This window comes from Nerophis ophidion, linkage group LG05, assembly GCF_033978795.1.
Source record: "Nerophis ophidion isolate RoL-2023_Sa linkage group LG05, RoL_Noph_v1.0, whole genome shotgun sequence".
Lineage (NCBI taxonomy): Eukaryota > Metazoa > Chordata > Actinopteri > Syngnathiformes > Syngnathidae > Nerophis > Nerophis ophidion.
This window is the reverse complement of record NC_084615.1, coordinates 41571684-41588874: the sequence shown is the minus strand read 5'-3', so window position 1 is coordinate 41588874 and position 17191 is coordinate 41571684. Positions and strand designations below refer to the sequence as shown.

At 39.1% G+C, this 17191-nt stretch overlaps 2 long non-coding RNA genes across 3 annotated transcripts in view; one reads left to right on the top strand and one right to left on the bottom strand.

Annotated features, from left to right (window-relative positions):
- The window catches only part of LOC133553119 (uncharacterized), a 31216-nt gene that overhangs the window by 4345 nt on the left and 9680 nt on the right, over window positions 1-17191 (bottom strand). The gene's annotated exons all lie outside the window — the stretch shown is intronic.
- The window catches only part of LOC133553120 (uncharacterized), a 156326-nt gene continuing 142561 nt past the window's right edge, over window positions 3427-17191 (top strand). Inside the window, exons 1-3 of one of the 2 annotated variants that reach the window (XR_009806848.1) lie at window positions 3427-3583; window positions 3666-3736; window positions 5991-6701. This is a non-coding gene — a long non-coding RNA (uncharacterized LOC133553120). Of the gene's footprint in view, window positions 3584-3665; window positions 3737-5990; window positions 6702-17191 lie in introns of those variants that run through there. The other variant, XR_009806846.1, reaches the window with a different exon arrangement.

Here is a 17191-nt window from a genome sequence, read left to right as displayed (position 1 = left end):
CAATTACCAAGTTTATCATCAAAAATGTTTCCGGGTCTAATAAATGGCTGTCACTCACCATCTTGTCAACACATAAGCAACCTTGATGTGCACGTGCAAATCTTACATGGCGAAAGCGTTGCAAAAGTCACCTGTAAGTAGAGAGCCTATCAAGAGTTATTTCTGATTAGGGACAGACAACAGATTGCGATACATCCGTACATCCATTTTTTACCGATTGTCAAACATCACTTACTGTACAATGTCGGCTGTCACTGAAATGCCAACTGATTGGATGTTCATACATTCCCATTTAGGTGAAAAATTACTCATCATTCTTGTGTACAAAAAAGGGAGTAAAGCAAGCCTCATATGTTTTTCTCCCCATTTCCATGTCTAAATTAGATGCCAAAATTGACTAACTTGTTGGATTATATCCTCATCGTTCTACTATCCAGGTGAGAGGTATGATTTATGATGAAGAATTAACTTCCACGGAGTTAGTGCCTCACAATACGAAGGTCCTGGGTTGATCCTGCGCTCAGGATCTTTCTGTTAAAGTTTGCATGTTCTCCTCTGTGTACTCCGGCTTATTCCCACCTCCAAAGACATGCACCTAAGGAGAGGTTGATTGGCAACACTAAATGGTCCCTAGTGTGTTAATGTGAGTGGGAATGTTGTCAGTCTATCTGTGTTGGCCCTGCGATAAGGTGTCGACTTGTCCAGGGTGTAACCCGCCTTCTGCCCGAATGCAGCTGAGATAGGCTCCAGTGCCCCCCGATACCCCGAAGGGAATAAGCAGTGGAAATGGATGGATGGATGGGCTCTAAGGGGAGAAAGCATCACACCAGCCGATGACGTAAACAAACAACTCCGCCATAAACATTTTGTCTGCGTGAGCGCTTAAAATAACATCACTAATACTTGGGTAATATTTCAATCACAACATGTAAATGCAGTATTGTTGACACTTTATGGATAGTTATTTAAAGGACTGTTTTGGCGGAAAAGAGGACCTCCAATTGACTTCATTGTTCTTTTGTAAGCTGACTTTTGTTTGTTTGGGGCGGCATGGCGTAGTGGGTAGAGCGGCCGTGCCAGAAACCTGAGGGTTGCAGGTTCGCTTCCCACCTATTGACATCCAAATCGCTGCTGTTGTGTCCTTGGGCAGGACACTTCACCCTTTGCCCCCGGTGCCGCTCACACTGGTGAATGAATGATGAATGAATGATTGGTGATGGTCGGGGGGGCCGTAGGCGCAAACTGGCAGCCACGCTTCCGTCAGTCTACCCCAGGGCAGCTGTGGTTACTGATGTAGCTTACCACCACCAGGTGTGAATGAATGATGGGTTCCCACTTCTCTGTGAGCGCTTTGAGTATCTAACAATACAAAAGCGCAATATAAATCTAATCCATTATTATTATTATTATTGTTTATTTAGGAATTAACAAGCATTAAAGCAGACACCAGTCTTCTTGTCTTTTTATAGGATTGTGACAATGGGCACAATTCCCAAAAAAGTGCAATTCCCTTTAAGTGTACATTGCTGGTAGACATATACATATATCTTGTTAAATAAGGATGTTTGTTAGCAGAACAAGTTAAAAAAAAATATGGAAAACTATATTTCTGCCCGATTGTAACTGAGATAGGCTCTAGCGACCCCCTACGACCCCAAAGGGAATAAGCGGTAGGAAATGGATGCATGGATGGATGGATATTGGTAAATCAGTAGTGCATTATATTTATATAGCGCTTTTCTCTAGTGACTCAAAGCACTTTACATTGTCATAATGGGGAGGGGGGTGTGGGGGGTAGCAGCTTGCTGAGGGGTCGTTCCCCCAGGAAAGCAGACGGACTACTTGCTACTTGGAACATGGCGTGCAGGTATAAAGATTTTTTAATTTGAACTAAAAAAGGTACAAAAGAAAAAGCGCTCACAGCGGCGGAGGCACAACTTGGCTAAGGAAACAAAAATAAAACTTTAACGTAAACTATGAGCATAAAACAAACAACACTCACTGTGGCTCGAAAAGAGCAACATGGACTTTGGCATGAAAAACAGGCATGGACAGAGCATGAAGAGAACAATGACGCCAGGAGGACTGACTGGAAATGACAAGCTTAAATACTGCCTCTGATTAGTGCTCGGGAAGCAGGTGAGCACTAATCAGAGACAGGTGAACACAATAAAGTAAAAGTACCAATGATTGTCACACACATACTAGATGTAGCGAGTTTATTCTCTGCATTTGACCCATCACCCTTGATCACCCCCTGAGAGGTGAGGGGAGCAGTGGGCAGCGGCAGTGCCGCGCCCGGGAATCATTTTTGGTGATTTGTGAAGTGAAGTGAATTATATTTATATAGCGCTTTTCTCTAGCGACTCAAAGCGCTTTACATAGTGAAACCCAATATCTAAGTTACATTTTTAAACCAGTGTGGGTGGCACTGGGAGCAGGTGGGTAAAGTGTCTTGCCCAAGGACACAACGGCAGTGACTAGGATGGCGGAAGCGGGAATCGAACCTGCAACCCTCAAGTTGCTGACACGGCCGCTCTACCAACCGAGCTATACCGCCCCAAAACTATGTGATGATGTGATGAGCTCTCACACCGGTGACGTCATCATCTGCTACTTCCAGTAAAGGCAAGGCTCCTTTATCAGCGACCAAAAGCTGCGAACCCCACCGTCGATGTTCTCCACCAAATCCCCTCAGCAAAAATATGGCAACACCGCGAAACGACCAGGCACGACACACAGAACGGACCCGCCATCCCCGTCCAAACAAGAAACCCCCAATTCCAACCCTTGATGCTGAGTGCCAAGCAGGGAGGTAATGGGTCCCATTTTTATAGTCTTTGGTATGATTCGGCTGGCGTTTGAACTCACGACCTACCGATCTCAGGGCGGACACTCCAACCACCTAGGCCATTGTGTAGGTTAATAAGTAACCATGGCGACAAAACAAGGCACTGAAAAAACGGAAGCAATGGAGTCTTAAACAAAACCGAACATAACTAAACAAAACATGATCACAAGACATGACATACATACTGAAACCCAATATTTAAATTACATTTTGTTTTAAACCAGTGTGGGTGGCACTGGGAGCAGGTGGAGAAACTGTCTTGCTTATGGAAACAACAGCAGTGACTTGGTTGGCAGAAGCGGGAATCAAACCTGGAACCCACAAGTTGCTGGCACGGCCACTCTACCAACCGAACTATGCCGCCCCAGTAGAAACATGTACACACTTATACATATAAAATGTATATTTTCCGATCAGTACTATGTTTTAAAACAGGAGCAGATGATGACCATATATTGATTATTATTCTCAACAATTCGTTTTGATTTATTAACATTTTCTAAAGCTATGATTGACAAGCACCCCAAACTCTATTGCAATACATGTGGAAATATTAAACTATGGTATACTGTCGGCACCTGTGATGAGGTGGCTACTTGTCCAGGGTGTACCCCGCCTTCCGCCCGATCGCAGCTGAGATAGGCGCCAGTGCCACCCGCGACCCCAAAAGGGAATAAGCGGTCTCCCATTTGAGGTCGCGGGGGGTTGAACAAATCCTCCTAAAAGACAGCAGTGAGTTGCAATATCGAAGTATATACAAAAAAACGCGGAGATATCTAAACTATTGTTTCGTTTTTGTTGATTTTGTTCGCAGAATATTACAAAACGAGCTCGTTTGAGATGACACCGTTTCAAAATGGACGTCATGACAACGTCAGATATCAGGTAAACACACTCTGAATACTTTTTCATGTAATGTGTTTAAACCAACCATTTGAACGGTTCGCATCCAAAAGTGTCATTTATTCGCTAGCTATACGTAATTACACGAGTTGTTGCTCTCATTTTAACGTGGACATTAATTCATATTGGGAATTGTTTGCATTCATTTCTCCGCCATGCTTTGTCAGCTTTCTCTTTCAGCCTGTAGGTGGCAGCAAAGTAATTGTAATGCAAATAAACACAGATGAATTCAAGAGTTCAATAATTTATCTTAGAGGGCAATGAATAATATCACCCAAGTACTTAGACTAGTGGTTTTCAACCTTTTTTCAGTGATGTACCCCCTGTGAACATGTTTTTAATTTAAGTACCCCCTAATCAGAGCAAAGCATTTTTGGTTGAAAAAAAGAGATAAAGAAGTAAAATACACCACTATGTCATCAGTTTCTGATTTATTAAATTGTATAACAGTGCAAAAATATTCATCATTTGTAGTGGTCTTTCTTGAACTATTTGGAAAAAAAATTATAAAAATAACAAAAAAATTGTTGAAAAACAAGTGATTACATTATTAATAAAGATTTCTACACATAGAAGAAATCATCAACTTAAAGTGTCCTCTTTGGGGATTGTAATGAAGATCCATCTGGATTCATGAACTTAATTCTAAACATTTCTCCACAAAAAAAAAAAAAATCCTTAACATCAATATTTATGGAACATGTCCACAAAAAATCTAGCTGTCAACACTGAATATTGCATTGTTTCACAGTTTATGAATTACATTCATATTTTGTTGAAGTATTATTCAGTAAATATATTTATAAAGGATTTTTTAATTGTTGATATTTTTAGAATATTTAAAAAAAATCTCACGTACCCCTTGGTATACCTTCAAGTACCCCCATTTGAAAACCATTGACTTAGACCAGGGGTCAGGAACCTTTTCGGCTGAGAGAGCCATGTAAGCCAGATATTTCAAAATGTATTTCTGTGAGAGCAATATGATATTTTTTTAACATTGAATACAACTAAATGCGGGCTTTTTTTAAGTAAGACCAACATTTTTAAAGTACAATAAGTCTCTTATTCTTTTTTTATAACATTGTTATTTTAAAGTTAATCAATAATAAATATAATACTTCTTACCCTTAATGGGACATCTTGAACAGCTGCGATAGACAACAAATGGTTGGATTAAAATGTATGAGAATTTTTTATAATTTGAACATTATTTTTAACTCTGTGATTACCAGCGGAATTAATAATTATTTATTGTGTTAAGCAATGTCAGCTAAGATTTATTTGAGAGCCAGATGCAGTCATCAAAAGAGCCACATCTGGCTCTAGAGCCATAGGTTCCCTACCCCTGACTTAGACGATACCTAGTTGGTTATGGATACCACTATGAAATAATTATATGAGAAAATAAACAATGTATTTAAAAATGTATGTATACTCTGTACATATAGTGATGCCTGTGGGCCATTTGGGGAGGTCGGGGAAGGTAGAAGCATAAAAACAAGTTCATTTATTTAAAGGTGAAAATGACAAACTTTGGTCTTTGGTGATTTCAGATGCCTGTTTTTCCCATTCAGTTAATTTGATGGCTGGATGGATACAATTCAATAGTTCAGTCTAATGCCCCTGATATCATATACATTATCCAGGGTATTTACATCTAGCATGTACCGGTAGGTTGATTGGCAATACTAAAATGGTCCCTAGTGTGTGAATGTGAGTGTGAATGTTGTCAGTCTATCTGTGTTGGCCCTGCGATGAGGTGTCAACTTGTCCAGGGTGTACACCGCCTTCCGCCTGAATGTAGCTGAGGTAGGCTCCTGCACCCCCCCGCGACCGTGAAAGGGACAAGCGGTAGAAAACGGATGGATGTATGTCATGAGGGGTACTTTAAAGTTGGATTTGAAGTCGTTGAAGGGTTGCAAATAGCGCTAAACTATTTGTGTGTTTAAGTCCTATTTTACCCTTTAAAAAGCAGAAATTCCTGCTTCCCTCCTGATGTTTATAAAACTCATTTTAATAGCAGGGCTATGATGTAAGGATTTATGTAAAGCCAGGGAAGAAAGAGGGGGAGTGAAAGGTGTTGATAAAAAGCTCGGTAAACTGAACTGAGGCCTGAAAAGGGCCCGGGAGTCCTTTTTTTTTTCCTCGCCGGAGACCGCGGCCACATCGGGAAAAAGATTTGACTCTAATGGTCTCTGAATCTGTTGACGTCCGCTCTCGCTTGCTTTTTCAGATGTAGCTATAAAGTCGGCCATGTTGGACGGCAGCCACGTCCCTGTGATGACCACAATCAAGCCCTGCGCAGCTTTACTGCACTTTTATTTTCATATTGTCTAAAATCTCCAAGCTCCCCTCCCGCGCCTGATGCCATAAATCCTTTATTTTGACTGTAAGTTCTCCTACTAGGCATTTGTTTTGTTTATTTTAGGTTAAGACTGAAAGTGCTAAAACTTGCGTGGAGGCCGTGTAATCACTTTCTCTGAACTTTATTGTCTAAAGGGAGAAGAAAGTTTAATTTTCCTATCACGCTGCGTGATTTATTCCATTAAATGACTCGCATGCCTTCTATACAAGCTAAAATACATCAGAGAAATGACTGTTGCAAGATTATATAAGTGTTAGAATAAGTTAGCAACATTCTGTCTGTTTTTCTGCCTTTCACGTATCACTTTTTATCTACTTATTTTACTTACGTTAAAAAATGTCCCTTTCAAGCTATCTCTATGCTGTATTTTCCCCTGCTTTTTGCAGCGTTGATGTTCGGTGTGAAAAGCACTGACATGGAATTTGGGGACTGCAATTTTCTCGCATTGGAAGTAGTTTTAGAGCCTGTGTAAAATAGTTTTCAACCGTGACGTTTTATGAATGAAGTTCACTTTCCTGAGTTCTGTGTGGAAGGCAAAAGTGTATAAAGGCCATACAATAAATTCCGGATTTACTGTTACAGCTGCGATTTTGCTGAATCTTTGTGTGTCAAAGAGTGTATTAATGGTACTTTTTTTTGGACATGACAGCGCGCTGTTGTCGCATTGTGACATTGCTGGTAAAACGAGCAGACGCGCATATTAGGCAACGCACACTCATGGAGCACTTACAAGCAGAAACAGTGTGGAGATGGAAGAGGGAAAATGAATGCATTATGACTTAAAAGATAATAACCTATAAACTCTGGAGCGCCGCTCTGCAAGAGGTAGTATTTTAGCTACTTCTAGATCACTAATCCTTGCCGCCATGGTGACAAATACACTATGTTTCTTACAAATATCATCCCCACAGGACTAGGAATAGCTAAACATGCTTCACTATATGCAGGGTAGGAGGATACAATGGTTAACCGCTAAACGCAAGCTAGCACTCCTTAATGTAAACAAATGCCTTGGGTGGGTTTACACAGACATCAACTGTAACAATACCAAGTACTATAGCCGTATATGGATGATACTACAATGATTTCATCAAATAATTTTTATTATCAAAAAAACTTTCGTCTTTTTTTATTCTTCATAAACCCAGTAAATACGTTCATGGACACAGGAGTACTTTAAGCATGACAGCTTTGGCGCTTGTGCCTATCTCAGCTACAATCGGGCGGGAGGCAGGGTACACCCTGGACAAGTCGCCACCTCATAGCTGGGCCAATACAGACAGACAGACAACATTCACACTCACATTCTCATACTAGGGCCAAATTAGTGTTGCCAATCAACTTATCCCCAGGTGCATGTCTTTGGAAGTGGGAGGAAGCCGGAGTACACGGAGGGAACCTACGCATTCACGGGGAGGACATGCAAACTCCACACTGAAAGATCCCGAGCCCGGGATTGAACCCAGGACTACTCAGGACCTTCGTATTGTGAGGCAGACGCACTAACCCCTCTGCCACCGTGAAGCCCTGTTGTAACACTTGTCTTGCTGTAAGCAGGGGCGTCCATGATAACGTTGCTTGGATGACAATATATGTTGCTCCAAAACCTGTATGGACCTTTCAGCATTAATGGTGCCTTCATAGATGTGTAAGTTACCCATGCCTTGGGCACTAATACACCCCCATACCATCACAGATGCTGGCTTTTGAACTTTGCGCCTATAACAATCCGAATGGTTATTTTCCTCTTTGTTCTGGAGGACACCACGTCCTCTGTTTCCAAATAGAATTTGAAATGTGGACTCGTCAGAACACTTTTCCACTTTGCATCAGTCCATCTTAGGTGAGCTCGGGGCCAGCCAAGCCAGCGGCGTTTCAGGATATTGTTGATAAATGGGTTTGGCTTTGCATAATAGAGTTTTAACTTGCACTTACAGATGTAGCGACCAACTGTAGTTACTGACAGTGGTTTTATGAAGTGTTCCTGAGCCCATCTGGTGATATCCTTTACACACTGATGTCGGTTTTTGATGCAGTACCGCCAGAGGCATCAAAAGCCCGTAATATCGTCGCTTACGTGCAGTAATTTCTCCAGATTCTCTGAACTTTTTGATGATTTTACGGACCGTAGATGGTAAAATCCCTAAATTCCTTGCAATAGCTCGTTGAGAAATGTTGTTCTAAAACTGTTCGACAATTTGCTTACAAAGTGGTGACCCTCACCCCATCCTTGTTTGTGAATTACTTAGCATTTCATGGAAGCTGCTTTTATACTCAATCATTGAAGCCAACTAACTGTTCCCAATTAGCCTGCACATCTGTTGGATGTTCCATATAAGTGTTTGATGAGCATTCCTAAACTTTATCAGTATTTATTTCCACCTTTCCCAACTTCTTTGTCACGTGTTGCTGGCATCAAATTCCAAAGTTAATGATTATTTGCACAAAAAAAAAATTGTTTATCAGTTTTAACATCAAATATGTTGTCTTTATAGCATATTCAACTGAATATGGGTTGAAAATGATTTGCAAGTCTTTGTATTCCGTTTATGTTTACATCCAACACAATCTCCCAACTCATGTGGAAAAGGGGTTTGTAGTACACCCAAAACCTATCAATCAATCAATCAATCAATGTTTATTTATATAGCCCCAAATCACAAATGTCTCAAAGGACTGCACAAATCATTACGACTACAACATTCTCGGAAGAACCCAAACAAGTATCAAACAACAGAAGAATACGTGATTATTACATTTGAATAGAAGTGTTGATAGAACATGTTAAAACATAAAATGAGCAGATATTAACAGTAAATGAAAAATTTGATTAATAATCCAACATAATTTTGACACTATAATAGAATGAGTAATGACACAATATGTTACTGCATACGTCAGCAGCCGAATTAGCATAGTTACTACTCATATGTTTACTATCTAATTTAATGACAAAATGATTCTTTAATTGCAAGAAGCAACATATTTTTAATGTATCATACAATTCCATCCATCCATCAATTTTGTACCGCGTTTGTTGTGGTCTCCTTTTAATTTGAAAAGTATCAAAAAGTATCGAAATACATTTTGGTGCCGGTAGTGGTACCTAAATATTGGTATCGGGGCAACCCTACTACATTGTGTTGAAGACGCATTTGTTAGCTTTTTTTTTTGCTCTCAAATGTACAGGTCATGTAGAATGTGTCATCAACATGCATTATCACAATATACCGATAGAATGAAAGCTTTATTGTTGGACAAATTTATATCATGTATATGATCAATATTGGGCAACCCTACTATTCATTCCCAAAAAGATGGCTTGTTGAAAAAAAGCTTCTGTGTGAAAGAGGTTTAAGCATTTAAAAAAAAAAAGAAGGCCTATCTTAATGAGGTACGGTGTAAAACCTGATAAATACTTTGTATGTTTTTAAAATATTTTATATCGTATTTTTTTAATAACAAAGACAGCCCACTTGGCTCTGGAAATGTTTTTTCTTTTTTTGAAGCAAACATACCCAACCTTTCCTGCACCCTGTATCACCCGGGGTCCCTTCGCTGTGGTAATGAGAGGTTTCCACGTTGACTTCTGTTGGCTTTCGCATACACATACGTACCAGCGAACATGAACATCTGGGCACAGCTGAACCTGTTGTAAAGACCTCATAAAGACTCAAAATCTGTTTATTGCAATGCCTACCTATATATTCGGCAACACAGACACCTCCCCACATGAACGTGCACTGGGCCCTTTTAAACGTTCGGATGCGGGCTGGAATGCGCTGCATTTTTTGGAAATTATGATGAGGTTGCGACTTGTCCAGAGTGTACACCGTCTTCCGCCCGAATGCAGCTGACATAGGCTCCAGCACCCCCTGCCACCCCAAGAGGGACAAGCCGTAGAAAATGGATGGATGATTACTTTGTCTGTATGCACGCACACACACACACACACTTGTTTGAGATACATTTTCTAAATTATATTTTGAAATGTTTTTGTTTTACCTTTATTCCACTCCACACTATATTTTTCTATATATATATATATTTTTTGGGAGTAACAGGACTAAAAGTATAAGGAGTGCTTCTTCAGCATAGAATGATCAAATACATGAAATATATCCACACCCCATTTACGCAAATTACATGTTGACACTAAGCACATAACAACTGTCAGGACTTGGACTTTGGCGCGTTTTGTTTTCCCATGGTGCAAAGCGACTAGACTGGACAAGGCGTGAAGGTAAAGACATGATTTAATTTGAACACTAACAAAATACAAACAAAAGGCGCGCACAGGGCGGGGGCACCAACTTGGCTAAGGAAACAAAAACGTAAACACATTGCCTGAACTATGGTAAAAAAACAAAACACTTAGGTTGACGAAAACTATGGCGTGGGCCGTTCAAAAACAAGAGATCCAACATGGGCAGAGCAAGAGATAAATAATGGCAGGGGTATATCAATAGTGCATCAAGAGTGATGTCACCCGGCTGACTACCTGGTAACTATGGCTTAAATCAGTGGTTCTCAACGTTTTTTCAGTGATGTACCCCCTGTGAACATTTTTTTAATTCAAGTATTCCCTAATTATAGTAAAGCATTTTTGGTTGAAAAAAAGAGATAAAGAAGTAAAATATACCACTATGTCATCAGTTTCTGATTTATTAAATTGTATAAGAAATATTGCTCATTTGTAGTGGTCTTTCTTGAACTATTTGGAAAAAAGATATGAAAATACCTGAAAACTTGTTGAAAAATAAACAAGTGATTCAATTATAAATAAAGATTTCTAAACATAGAACTAAGCATCAACTTCAAGTGCCCTCTTTGGGGATTGTAATAGAGATCCATCTGGATTCATGAACTTAATTCCAAACATTTCTTCACAAAAAAATACATCTTTAACATCAATATTTATGGAACATGTCCACAGAACATCTAGCTTTCAACACTGAATATTGCATTGTTGCATTTCTTTTTACAGTTTATGAACTTACATTAATATTTTGTTGAAGTATTATTCAATAAATATGTATATAAAGGATTTTTGAATTGTTGCTATTTTTAGAATATAAATAAAAAAATCTCCTGTACCCCTTGGCATACCTTCAAGTACCACTAGGGGTACGCGTACCCCCATTTGAGAACCACTGGCTTATATAATAGTGATGTGATTATTAACAGATGCTTGAGTCCAAACAAATTAGGTACTTGAGTCCAAATGAATCAGGTGCGTGAGTCATGAACACATGACAGGTGAAACTAATGGTCGTCATGGTGAAAAAACAAGGGAGCGTAAAGAGCTACTAAGAGTCCAAAAAAACAACAGTACATAACCAAACAAAACATGATCACAAAGACATGACAACACGAGATAAGCAGAAGCTGGCGACCAATTATATATTTATTTTTCAGTATTGAGGGAGTTTAAATTAATATTTTCGATTTTATATATTAAATATGCAATCAGAATATTTTGTAGGAAAATTTGCATTAAAAAAAAGAAAATTTTATAGTGCCATTTTACTACCTGGAGAACCAATTGCACTGATTTGGTGGAATGGCCTATTCCAGGGGTAGGGAACCTATGGCTCTAGAGCCAGATGTGGCTCTTTTGATGACTGCACCTGGCTCTCAGATAAATCTTAGCTGACATTGCTAAACACGGTAAGTAATGAATAATTCTGCCGGTAATCACAGTGTCAAAAATAATGTTCAAAATATAAAAGATTCTCATGCATTTTAATCCATCTATCCGGTTTCTACCGCACCTGTTCAAAAAGTCGCATTAATGGTAAGAAGTATTTCATTTATTGTTGGTTAGCTTCAGAATAACAATGTAATTAAAAAGAATAAGAGACTTATTATACTCTAAAAATGTTGGACTTACTTAAAAATGCATGCGTCATCATTTATTTTTATTCCTTTTATGAAAATGCATATATACAAGCCACGTACAATTGACACTTTCATTGTTTTATTTGTTTCTTATACATTTCCATGATCAGAAAGGAGCAGATGGATGAATGCTCTTGTTATATTCAACTGCCCCCTTTTTAACACAAATTATTTTCGATGACTTTATAACTGTTCCCTCCAACAACACCCGAACTCCTACATGCTTTTCAATTTTCCTTTAAGCATTTTCACAATGACATGTCCAATCTAAATCAAAATTCAGTTTGATATAATTCCGGTTTTCTCTTTTTATAACTCTTTTTAAAAACAAAGATATTCTTACAGCTTTTTAAGTCTTAGTTAAGAGAATTCCATGCTTTCACACCAACAACAGACAAGCACATTTGTTTCAAATTTGTTCGCACTCTTGGATGTTTAAAGTCATACGGCCTTCTGTGGTTCTCATCTTCAGATGTAAACACATAACTTTTGTATGTCCTTCGGAATAATTTTATTTCTCGCTTTGAACATCATTAATAGAGTATTCAATTCTACAATGTCTTTTAGTTTTAGTAATCCTGACCTAATTAAGAGTGGTTTTGTGTGGTCTCTATACCGTACTTTAAAAATGATACAAATTGCTCTTTTCTGTGAAATAAAGGCATTATGTTGCTATGATATGTATTTCCCAATATTTCTCCACAATAATTGAAATAAGATAGAATAATAGTTGTTTTCAGTCTTAAAAAAATATTATATGGCTCTCACGGAAATACTTTTTAAAATATTTGGCTTGTATGGCTCTCTCAGCTAAAAAGGTTCCTGACCCCTGGCCTATTCAAATACTGTACAGCAGTGATTCTCAACCTTTTTTAAGTGATGTACCCCAAGTGAACATTTTTTTAATTCAAGTACCCCTTAATCAGAGCAAAGCATTTTTGGTTGAAAAAAAGAGATAAAGAAGTAAAATACAGCACTATTTCATCAGTTTCTGATTTATTAAATTGTATAACAGTGCAAAATATTGCTAATTTGTAGTGGACTTTTTTGAACTATTTGAAAAAAAAGGTATAAAAATAACTAAAAACTTGTTGAAAAATAAACAATTGATTCAATTATAAATAAAGATTTCTACACATAGAAGTAATCATCAACTTAAAGTGCCCTCTTTGGGGATTGTAATAGAGATCCATCTGGATTCATGAACTTAATTCTAAACATTTCTTCACAAAAAAAATACATCTTTAACATCAATATTTATGGAACATGTCCACAAAAAATCTAGCTGTCAACACTGAATATTGCATTGTTGTATTTCTTTTCACAGTTTATTAAATTACATTCATATTTTGTTGAATTATTATTCAATAAATATATTTATATAGGATTTTTGAATTGTTGCTATTTTTAGAATATTTATTAAAAATCTCACGTACCCCTTTGCATACCTTCAAGTACCCCCAGGGGTACGCATACCTCCATTTGAGAACCACTGCTGTACTGTATATCCCAAGGCAACAGATGCATACGTTGTGTATCAATAATTTCAAGGTCCTCTGTGGTCACGTGACCCGAATAACCGCCCCACTGCCCCAATGCACACATACTCTTTTTTTTTTTTTTTTTTTTTCCCCCTCATTAGTTCCCACCTCTTTGTCTCAAGCTTTGCCTTTAGGTTCGGCCTTCTTCAGGCCTGCTCTGCTTTTGGGGTCTCTATTAAAACTTCAAACGTTGTGTTTACTACTGTAACTGGAGCTAGTCTGCACTGCGGCTCGCGCTAATGAGTGTGTGTACCACATAGCATACACACACACAGCAACACATGTTCTCCTCATGCAGGCGACGGCAGCATTCCCGACCAACACCATCACCGCGGTGTTGGAGAGCCAAAGATCCATCACAGATTAACAACCTGTCAGCACTCTGGTCCACGTTTGTTGTCTGCGTCCTCGTAACCGGGCGGCTGTGATCTCTCTTTTGATGAAAACCTCGCAGCTCCAATTAGTAAGACACTTTTGAACAAAGCTTCAACGTGCGCAGCAGTAAGTAGAAGTAAATAAATAGAAGGGTTAATGTTTATTAACCTTCGTCTTGTGTTAGGTTCGGCACCGACTCGTTTTAGTTTTTAAATGCATAAAAGAACCACATAAATTTATTTTTATGCATCAAGGCTTTTTGACTTTGTCATGAACGTCTATTTCAACAAAATAAAACTTTTTTTTTTTTCCACTAAATTATAAAATGCTCTGGTTGAAATTATGACCTTGGTGTTGTTAGGGTCGGTTTCGACCCAGTTATGAAAATAAGACTATAAAGCAATTAGTAGAGCCAAAACTGAACACACTGACAGCCAGCTCCTCTCCCAATAATGTGAGCTTTAGGGGATTCTCATTTTACCTTGTTATCCAGTACAAAAACAAACAAAGACGGGCATGTCCAGATATTTGAGGTCAATTCAGTATAGAGTTGTTGACTTGCAGAGTGCACTTCTCCAATTTCCAACATGCAAAAATGAAAAAAAGATTTACAGTGAGAGAAGTTCTGGATAATATTTTTGGTGAAAACGAGGTAGAGGACACAGAGCAGCATAGTGATACGGATGAACAGGTTTCTGAGGAGGAAGACAATGTGGAGTGTCATCCAGAAGACACAGACACATCTGATGAGTCTGATGAGGAGACCACCGGTGGTGAGAAGAAGGACAAGAACTTTTCAGGAGTATAGTTACCATGGTGGGCACAGTGAAGAAAAATAAACCTGTGCTGCATGCTGAAATGTTCAAGGTGAAGGACAGGGCTCCTCCTCAAAGTTTGCTTTTACAGACACCACCACTGTTGTCTCATATTGTCCAAAAAAAACAAAACAGAATGTGATGCTTATGTCTACTCTTCACAAAGATGCATCAGGAAGTGACAAAAAGCCCACAATTGTCCTCAACTATAACAAAAACAAAGGAGTGGACAACTTGGACAAGCTGACTGCCACTTAAACTTGCCAGCGAATGACCAGGAGATGGCCAATGGTTGTGTTTTACAACATCCTCGATATGTCTGCATGTCATGCATTTGTGTTGTGGACCCACATCTACCAAGGGTGAAACTCAACCAAAAAAAACAAGCGAGAGAATGTTCCTTGAGGAGCGGAAAATTCCCTTGTCAAGCCACACGTTGAGCAAAGGGTACGGGTGCCCTGAGACCCAGACACTACAGCCTTGGTCAGACAGCTGCAGAGCTTGCCTAGCACTCTGTCCACTTCATCAGCAACACAAAAAGCATCCGTGCCAGCATCCTCCTCAGCCAGCTCTGCCTCAACACCAACCAAAACTGCCAGCGCCACAACTCCACTCAGGCCACCTGACTCTCAAAGAAAGAGGAGTCAGGTCTGCCCAAGCAGTAAGGAGAGAAAGACAAACGTATTGTGCTTCAACTGCAAGAAATATCTCTGCAAAGAACACACTAAAAGAGTCACTTTTTGCCACACATGCATCTAAACACATACACATGCAAGTTCTTGCACACAGAGACTTTTACTCTGATTTAGTTTTTTATTGGTTTTGGAACTAGTATTCTATTTCGATTGGTTTGATCTGCTTGATTGGTTGTTATTTGCTTGATGTTGAAGTTCTGTTGCTGAAAAAAATATTTTTTAGCCTTTTTCTTGAAGTAAATATATATGGGTCAAAATTGACCCGTAACACCATAGATGTCACTATAGTTGAAATTATTAAAATGAAAAAATAAATAAAACAAATTTATTTAAGAGATGTGTTCTAATACCCCTCAGTAATAGTCAGGTAACACAACAACCTTTTTTTTATTTATACGATTCCCTTGAGGTTCGTTTTACCATTTTTTAAAATTGAAATCTAGGGGTATACTGACAAAAAAAGGCCCAATAGCCCACACCAAAAATATTAAAACCAATATTTTAATGGATAAGGAAACCTAACAAGGTAACCAAGAGATGAGAAACAAATTGGATGATAGATAATTGTTTTTAGTGTATTTTACAGCTGATTTAAGACATGGGTCAAAACCGACCAGTTAACATAAGAGATGGTAACAGAAAGCTAACAAAAGAGGAAGGATAACCGCGCCATGATTAATTATGTCTCAGAGAGCCTTTGGCGGGACGTTGATGTTTTTTCGTGGTTTCTTTGAAAATGTCACCACCACAGGTTGACGTTGCATCATCCAAAATTAAGATAAAAAAAAATTAAAAATGCAACCAGGGCCAGCAAGATCGTTAATAATTAGACTGCATTGTGCTCGGCATACCTTCTATAACAAATTAGAATTGAATCATGTTTGTGCAGTCTTTTGGGGTCTAGCGGTTTAACCTTTCTCTCTGCGTGTCTTCGGACGGCTGACATTCTTCCGTAAACACAAAAACAAACGTTGCACACGGCAAAGCCTGGGATTAGATGTCTGGAATGGATTTATTTAGACTGGGCCAACCAGTGTGTGTGTGTGTGTGTGTGGAGGGTATTTTGATTTGTTGTACTTTTTGTTTAAAAGCATGTGTGATGATTTTTTTGAATTATTTCAAGAAAACAGTTTTTAAATGTGTTCATAGTTACAACAATCTTCTACTTTGGTGTAGGTTTCGTCACTAGATTTGATGATGGCCGGCAGACCGCATGCATCATGTCCAGTAGGTGGTGTCCAGAAACGTAAAACTCAGAGCGTTTATTATTACCCATTTTGACTTTGACTTGCCTTCAGGGGAGAGTCCCCAGCAGTAACCCCTGGCCTCACTGCTCGGGGGGGCGACATTTACACTGCATCCCCGCTCTCCTCCTCCTCCATCCGTTGAGCATTTGCGGTCCAGTCCGAGAATGTTGAAAGCAGAACAAACCATTTTCAAGGGAACAATATCGTGAGTTTGTATTCCGGGAAGCTTGCTGAGGCAGTATTCTTTTATTGCAGCCCAGCGGCCGACCAAACAAAACTCGCAACTTTTGCCCGCCAAGAACCGATCCTGGGCTGATCAAAGTTTATGCTTGTCCAGAGCATGTCACCTGACCGTTGTTTCCCTTCATTTCATCACATCATACCCTCTGTGATTTCCCTGCTGGGACTGAATGCCACTCGCATCCACCTTGGGGCTCAGCACCTGCATGTGCTACCATGACCACCATCTGTCCATCAAGCCTAAAAGAACCTGTT